Here is an 8,600-nt window from a genome sequence, read left to right as displayed (position 1 = left end):
AGTGAGTAATTGTGATTTCACACAATGTGATAAATACTATTTCACATGGGTTTCTTCTACTGTGCTAAAAATTCTTGGTGGTAAACACAATTAAGTAGTTTATTCTGATTGCTTGTACTTCAGGGAAGTTACATAAACTCCAAATTACAATGAAACACTTAGTACCAAACCAGAAAAGTGGTCAACAGCTTTTATAGTCATGTTAAAACAAAACAAAACAAACAAAAGAAAAACTAGATTTTTCTGAACACTAATAAAGTATTTTAAAGTGTTGGTAAAAACACTAGCCTAGGCTTCACACAGATGTGGGTCCTAATATGAGGTCAACACTTAATAGTCATGTGATCTTACATAAGTTACTTAATTGGTCTAAGTGTCAATTTTTTTCAAAAAATGGGATGCAATCTATTTGTTCTGAGGATTAAACAACATAATATATGTAAGATGTTCATTATAAGACCTGACTCACATACTTAATAACTATATGGTTATTTGTGTTACAATTATGATTCCAAAATTGAAACAGCCATTTGGCTTTTTCAAAAAATGTCCAACAATTCCTGCATGAAGTGCACAGAAAAACCCAGTGGTGGTTTTTCCGACAGGAATCCAATCCACTATAATTTAAGAGAGGTAGACCCATCTGTTCTCTTAGTTCTTAAAAGATCACTCTAGATTTCTTTAAAGGTAGGATTTGGAAATACAATAATGTTCTTTAATGGTTAAAGGAACAACTAAATCAATATTAATGAAAAGAAAAAGGAGTGTGTGAATAGAAGCAGGAATGTAATCTTTCCATCCATCGATTATAACTGAACTCCGTAAGAGAAAAAGAGGTCGTTGGCTCTTTTGAAGTGCCTAGGTTTGCTTCCACTTAACCAGCTGGGGGGCAGCTCGTACTCTACTGACCATGTAACATGGTTTGCCAGGAAAATGCTCCAGTCCCAGACAGCGCATACTGCACATGAGTTGTCTAGAGAAGATGATCAAGTGAATCACAGGGATTAAAAAAAACACAAATTTTTGTGACTTTTACAAAAGATTATTCCAATCAAATTTCTCAGTAGTGAAATAAATTATATTGGAAGAATTTTGAGCAATATTTGTAATGATTTTTTAAAAATTTTTGAGTGATCTCATGAAAATATTCTAATGCCCAGTAGGAGACAGTTACCCTCAATGAAGTTAGTTTGGAGGCCAGATAGGACTGAGTACTAATTTGATTAGTTTTACCCTAAATGTCTTGTTTTCTGTTAGTTACTCAATTCCAACTTCCATTTTAAAATGCCAATCTTGTAATAAAAGTTAGTTTCTTGATATCCTAAAACACAGACTATATGGTTTTCAACAACTGGAATTTATATATTCTATGTTTATAAATTGTATTACTTGTTTTTACAGCTCTATTCTAAAAAGGAATCCAGCAAGATGGATTAAAAAACAAAACAGAAACACATCTCTAGCATTTTTTTTAAATCAGTAAATGCAAGAATCAGTAAAAAACAAGTCACAATGTCTGAACTCATAGACTTCAGGTAGGTATAGGAAATGCCACATCTTAGGTAGCCCCTTCTCGTGGTGAAGGCCGGGAAATGTCAGCAGCCATATAAAAAGCCCCATCAGCCTCAGTACAGAGAGGCTCTCCTCCTTGCATATGTAGAAGTGCAAAATAATACTACTAATAAAATATCAGTGCTGTATCCTAGAAAAGATCTAATTCAATTATCCATCAGTATACTGGAGGCATGTGGAATTACTGTCAGCTGCTTGAACAAGAGAGCATGGCACATTTTAAAAAGACAAAACTTTCTCATTCATTGTTTATTGGGTGAGAATCCTAGCTACCAATTTGTCAGCTGAATCACTGACCACATAGATTTTGTTAAATAATTCCTTTTCTAGTGACTGAGTTTCAGCCTTTTCCCAGGAGAGCTCCTGGGAAACGAAGAGAATTTGGACTAACATATGATAATAAATGTCATAAATATCTCAGCTTTTAGTTTGGCTTTAATAAGGTACCTGATCTCTGTTGATTATTAATCATTGAATATTAAAAACACATTTATTAAAAAATTCAACCATTACAAATTAAAGTGGGTAACTATTACATAGTTTTTAACATTGTATAAATAAGCCCAAGAGGAAAAAATTATCTATATTTATTCCACAGCAGTTATTTTTATTTGAAGGGATAGAATAAATACAGGCATCTTAGTACAGCATGTTAATGCCCAATAGAATATTCAAAACGTTAAGTGAGATTTAGTACCATAAATTTGATATGTGTCTATGACATAACTGCCCGTCTTTAATAAATAGGTTTCTAATAAGCAGTTGGTATTTATTCAACAAAAGCAACTGTTACAATGAATAAATTAAATGCCTATTTAAGACACTTCATCCAACATAAAGAGGAAGCACACTTTCCCTGCAGCACCAGAAACCATCACGGCGGTCCTGAAGTGGCGCCGGTGCTCTAACACCCCGCAGTCAGTGGGAAGCGCAACCCGCTCTGCGCTGCAGCATGACTGGTATTTTACAGCACGAGGAGGCACAGCCATGAAGAATCAATTCAGGAATTTTGACAAGATTCTGAGGACTCAAATTATTGCAGTCCTTTAACATCATCCTAGAGTGCATGAAAAAGAGAGCAAGTCTCCATTTCTTTTCAACAAGTCTGGAAGGAAAGGACTTTATTGTTCGCTTTGATTCTATGGCTGTATGCTCTTCAGTTGTCAAATACACCACTCGGTCCAGAAGATGATTTGCCAACTTACCTCTTGGCATGTGTACGCAACTTAGTAATGTTGGATGCTGCTTCACAAACTCTGAGGCACAAGGTTTCTGAAATCATCATAAGTTCCATCAGTATACCTCAGTTGATTTTCTAGTATCATTCAATCATTTTTTTTTAATAAAAGCTTTTACAAAAAATCTTTTATTTTGATTATTCAATGTTGTCATTTATTATACTATGGGCTTAAATGATAGAGCAGAATCAAGTTGGCTATTAATCTGTCTCCAGCCAGCAATACCTACCTTATACAGGAAATATTTTTAGATAGCATCTCTTTGGTTTTATAAGTTTAGATGAATGGATGGCTTGCATTTCATAAACAAAGGCAATTTGTTCTTATTTAAACTCTTCAGAAAAGCATACAACTTGGTATTTATATTCAATTCAGTTATTAAATTGCTACTTTCTTCCAGTGAACAGGAAAGTTACTATAAAACAAAATATATTGCTACTCATTATTGTCTTTTCTTACTTCTGACTAGCCACGAAGTTTTTGGCCTAGTTTTCTATGATAACTAGAAGAAACTCTACTATGCAGGCTCTAACACAGTTCTTAAGTAGCTTTAGCTATCTATTATATAGCTTGTTGAAAAAATAAATCATGGCCTTTTTTTAACTGACCTGCCAGACCTGAAATTATAAGTTTGTACATAGTCTAATTACACACACACACACACACACACACAGAATTTAACATAAAAATATAGAGATAATGTAAAGTGACTCATTTTCAAGTTCCTTAAATTCTAGGAGTTTAATTTTCAGAAAACTCTAAATAATTCATTGAAGGTAGAGAAAGAGAGTTGCAGTAAGCCTTCTGGTAAGAAATCTATTAAGCAACTGTGAAATGATTCTTCAGGCTAAAGGGACGAGCCATACATACTGGCTAATGCTTCTTGGACAACCATTTGATTCTGATTCCAAGCAGAAAAAAAGGGGAAGGCAGATACTATGGATAAAACAGTTGCCCTGTGTTTCTTTCTCTTGTAATTCCTCTCCATTTCTACCAATTGCTTCAATATCAATTAATCTGTGGAATTTTCTCTTCTTCAAACTAGAATGCTAGATAGAAAGTGTTTGTGTGTGTTGTGTGTGTGCATGTTTTATAAATGTGTGTTCAGTTTCTCTTATCTTTTGTTTTTATCATTAAAAAGGAAGACATACACCACTGAGATAAGAAGAAGAAAGTATTGTAAACTTAAAAGTTTAAATTAAAAGAAAAAATTAACTATGTGAGATGATGGAAATTAACACACACACACACACACACACACACACATAATTTTCTATCCAGCATTCTAGTTTGAAACACAGGGAAAACTGAGCTCAATAGAAGTCAGGTTCTCTCCCAAGAAGAGGTAAGGTGGAGTTAGTCTAAAAATTTTGTTAGTTTTCACAAATTGACCAATCAGTTACCTCATTCTATTTCCTGAGAATCACAGCAAAGAAAACATTAGAGACCAAGACCTTTACACTAATTTAATTTCATAAGAATATAATATTAAGGATGGAAGAGAATTAACCCCCAGTAAAAAGAAGAGGGGAGAGAGAGAGAGAGAAGGAAGGAAGGAAGGAAGGAAGGAAGGAAGGAAGGAAGGAAGGAAGGGAATGAGAAGTGGGAGAACATGAAACCTGTCTTAATTTTCTTAATATCTAATATCTGTGCTTGTTTCAAAATCAGTGCTCCATAATAGCTTATTAAAAGAAAGATTGAATGACTATAGGGACATCAAAATTATATTATGTGAATACTAAGAGAACCATAATAAAGTAGAAAGAACACAGAGCTCAAAACCAATAACCCTGTTAAAATCTAACCAGCTATCCCCTTGATAAGTAACTTTATCTTTATTCATCATCTATACAGTTTTAGAGCCAGTAGTAATAATCGATGGTATCATTTGAAGGATGAAAAAAATCTGTGCATAGCGCTTGACACAGTGCATACTATTCAGTGAGCTTATTAAACGGAAGCCATGAATCATTGTTAACAACTTTTTCCATGTGTATAGACTCAAGCTTTCTTTCGGTAACAAGTTCACAGTTAGTGCAGAACTTAGCAACTATACAAGTTGATGATGTTACATGGCAGCTGTCTCCCTGTGATAAGTTAGTATTTCAGGCTGTGTTAATAGTATGTCACTTCTACTTCAACATGAAGCTTCCAAGTTCCCCTTGACAGTGGAAGAAAACATGAAAATCTATATGCCTCTGCTTTGGTGCTTCAACATATAGGTGATACTCATCACCATTTGTCAAAACCATTGTCCACCACTAGTTTTATGACCTTGCTCAACGGCACAGGGAACTGCAAAATTTAATCTCCCATTACCCCAGGAAAGAGAAAGAATCAATAGCATTGGTGTGTATTAATAATATCTCTAAACCCAAGTTTTTTATCCTTTTTTGATTTTGGTTCTTCTACTATACTCTCAAAGAAAACATCCAGACTTTCCAATCCCAAACAAGAATCTGAACTGGCAACTATACTCCCCCAAATAATCATTTCTGTTTAAGCCTTCACTACCTTGAAAGTCACTATTCACAGTGCACTCTGAATGCCAAAATCCAACTGCACAACTACTGGAATGGAGAAAACATGACTTTGCTATTATAAGTTTATAAAAAATATATGTAGTTTGTTGTGGTAAAACAACTACTGAATTTTTTATTTTGTTACTAGAAGCATAGTACCCAACAACAGCAGTCTCTATTCCTCTTGATATTAGCCAAACCAGAGTTGTATTATGTTTCTGTGTTCTGGGCAATTCACTTAGGAATAAAGATAAAATGTAATGCATTCAGAGAAGAGCAATCAGAATGGTGAGAAAATTTTATGCCAAGTTGTATGAGCAGCAATTGAACTAAGAGATGGAGACGCAAAACCAGGAAATAAGCACCCTCAGGCAGGACATGATTGCTGTCTTCAAATATTTGAGGGACTGTCATGTCACAGAAGTGTTAGACTTGTTCTGTATAACCCTAGGGTATAGTGAAAACCAGTGGGTGGAAGCAAAAAAAAAAGACCTAATTTGGCTTATTTTAAGAAAGATCTATCAGAACCAAAACACAATGTATTAGGCTGCCTGAGGAGGTAGTAAGTTCCCTGTCAGAAAAGTAGTTCAAACGAACTGATAACCATGTGATAAGGATATTGCAAAAAGATGTGAAGCATGAGATAGAATTTAGACAAATATATTTATGTAGGATAACCCTATAATTTATCATCCAAACCAGGACCAGAGTAATGAGAGCAGTAAGTGGTGTTATTAAGCAATTGTGCCAGAAAAACATGCATAAACTAGATCAATCCCAAGCAAAGGAGGATGTGTTATCTTCCTATGTTTAACGTACCTTCAAACTCTGAGATTATTTTGCATTATTTACTAACATTAAAATTTCTACAGCACTTTAACAATTTATATTCTGGGTGTGTTTGCAAAAGAAAGGATTTCAAAGAATCAAAGGTGAGGATTGATTGTTGATTGACATTGTGAAAAGCCAATGTAGAATGTTTTGAGCAGGTTGACATGCTCAAGCTTTGTTTGAGCAAGCTTCAAAAAACAAGCTTTGTTTTGAAGCTTTATGTCTCATTGTACATGTAAGTCTTCATGTAAAAATTGGTCACAGGTAATGTTAGCCCAGAATACAATGGTACAACAAAATGCACAGGATGTATTTAGCAAGCCATGGGAAAAGATTTCATGGTCTCCGAGATTTATACCCAGACTAATCTAGTCAGACGAGGAAGGTAGGCTGAGTACCTTCCATCAGTCAGCTGCTATATAAGCTACTATACACTATTCAGTATCCCTATGCAGTAGGCATTATTATTTATCCTGAAGGTATAGCTGTCCCCATTTTATAGATTGGGAAACTAAGTTTGAGATTGGTTACATAACTAGTCCAGCAATATAAATTTAAAAAATAAAATTAGAACTTGACTCATATCAGTCAGACTTATAAGCTTGTGACATTCCAGGGTGTCAGGGTTGGATAGAAACTACTAATACACCAAAAGAAGATCTGATATTTGAATAAGACTGCTAACATTCATATAGTATTTTAGAGCTTCTGAATTAGTTTATTTTCAATTTATTATCTAAACTTGTGTGCATCTAATAGGTTCTAGGAGCTAATTTAAGCACTTGGAATGCTAAAACAAAATTAATTATACAGAAGAAAAAAGTGGAACTGTAACTACATGGGAAGAAAATGGGCATTACTTGTAGTATATTTCAGATTTGCCTATATTTCAGATTTTTTTTAAAAGTGGGAATATGTGATATATTTGAGAATGTCCCCTTGGCTAAGAAATGGTTGGGAGAAATGCAGAAGAGGGAGGAGCTTTAAACTACAAGCTTTAAACTACAATATGAGAAAAATGGTGGTGAGAGTGGGCTGGATTGGAAAAAAGAAGGAAGCAAGGACAAAAGGTAGAGGGTCTTTGAAGTGGTCCAAATGTGAATGATCTATGCTACCTGTGGTGTGGGGAGCTAGGCAGAAATATATAGGAAGACACATAATTTTATCGTCATAACAATTTTATCCTCCTAACAGCATGAATTATTACCATTACCACATATGGATTAGAATCCTGAGTTACCTGAAGTCATATATGTTTCAACTTGTACACATCCCTTTTCAATACACTGTGCTGGGAGTGGTTGTCAGTAGCAATGATTAAGCTCTAAAATAAAGGGTGGGGATGTGATAAATAAGAGTAAAAGGTCCTTTCAGCATATCTCTTTTTCTTTGTCACTTGAGCATTTTGAGTTAGAAGACTAACATTTTAAGCCTTTCCTCCCAGCTCCCTCACATCCTCATTTTCTGTAAAGTCACACATAAAGTAATGAGCAACAGACAGAGATTTCAGCTTAGCTAAACTAAAACACGAAGGCTGAAGGCAAGAAAATAGTCTTGTAACATGTTCCAAGGAGAAATTCCAAAACAGAATGAAATATTTCCTGGTGTAAAATGCTCTCGGCGGACTGAAAAATTTCCTTGGAACCCAAGACAACAGCTAAAGTCTGTTCCTCATTAGCTTGTGCGATAATGACCCAATCTTACATTTTCTATTTCTTTGGAATTCATTTGTTTTCATTACATCAGGTGGTTGTTATTATGATGTGTTAATGGGCTTCAAGCAGGGCTCTCCTCTGTGACTCAGCCTCTGATTACTAAAATGAGAGTTTTGATATTTCTTATTATACCAACTCACTTTGCATTCCAATTGTTAATGTTCTTGTCCACCAGAGTAGTGCTCTGAAAGAAATGCAAAGGATAGAAAGTGAAAATTTTATTTTTATTTTCAACTTTAGATTCTTTTCATCTGAAAATTTGTCTTTCATGACTTTAGCAGCACATTTCCATTCTTTTCTGCCCCTCATCTCATTACCTAGTCTTATAGAACATTTTTAAACATGGCAAAACACTCACAATTTTTCTCTCTTTCTTCATTTTTCCTTTCAAGTTCATATACCATTTTCTGGCATAAATAGTCTTTTCCTGACTTTGCCTTCTTCTGATCCTCTTATCTCAGAAACTATCTTTAGCCACCCAGGTCATGACCTTTTGACACAAGATGATTGTAATGGACTTCTGTAGCTCAATATTTTTAAATGTAAATAAGTTAGATGATTCACTCCTAAGCATTACACTTCTTCAAGGGCAAGCCCTACTGCTAATGCAATATCGATGCTTCTCTCTTTTTTCATGTGTAAGAAAGTCTTGAAGCCAAAGGTCAAATGCATTTTCTTCATAAGACTAAAGACACTTCATAAGATCATGACACTTCCAGTAT

The sequence above is a fragment of the Phyllostomus discolor genome, chromosome 5 (genome assembly GCF_004126475.2).
Source record: "Phyllostomus discolor isolate MPI-MPIP mPhyDis1 chromosome 5, mPhyDis1.pri.v3, whole genome shotgun sequence".
NCBI lineage: Eukaryota > Metazoa > Chordata > Mammalia > Chiroptera > Phyllostomidae > Phyllostomus > Phyllostomus discolor.
This window is presented reverse-complemented; position numbering follows the sequence as displayed.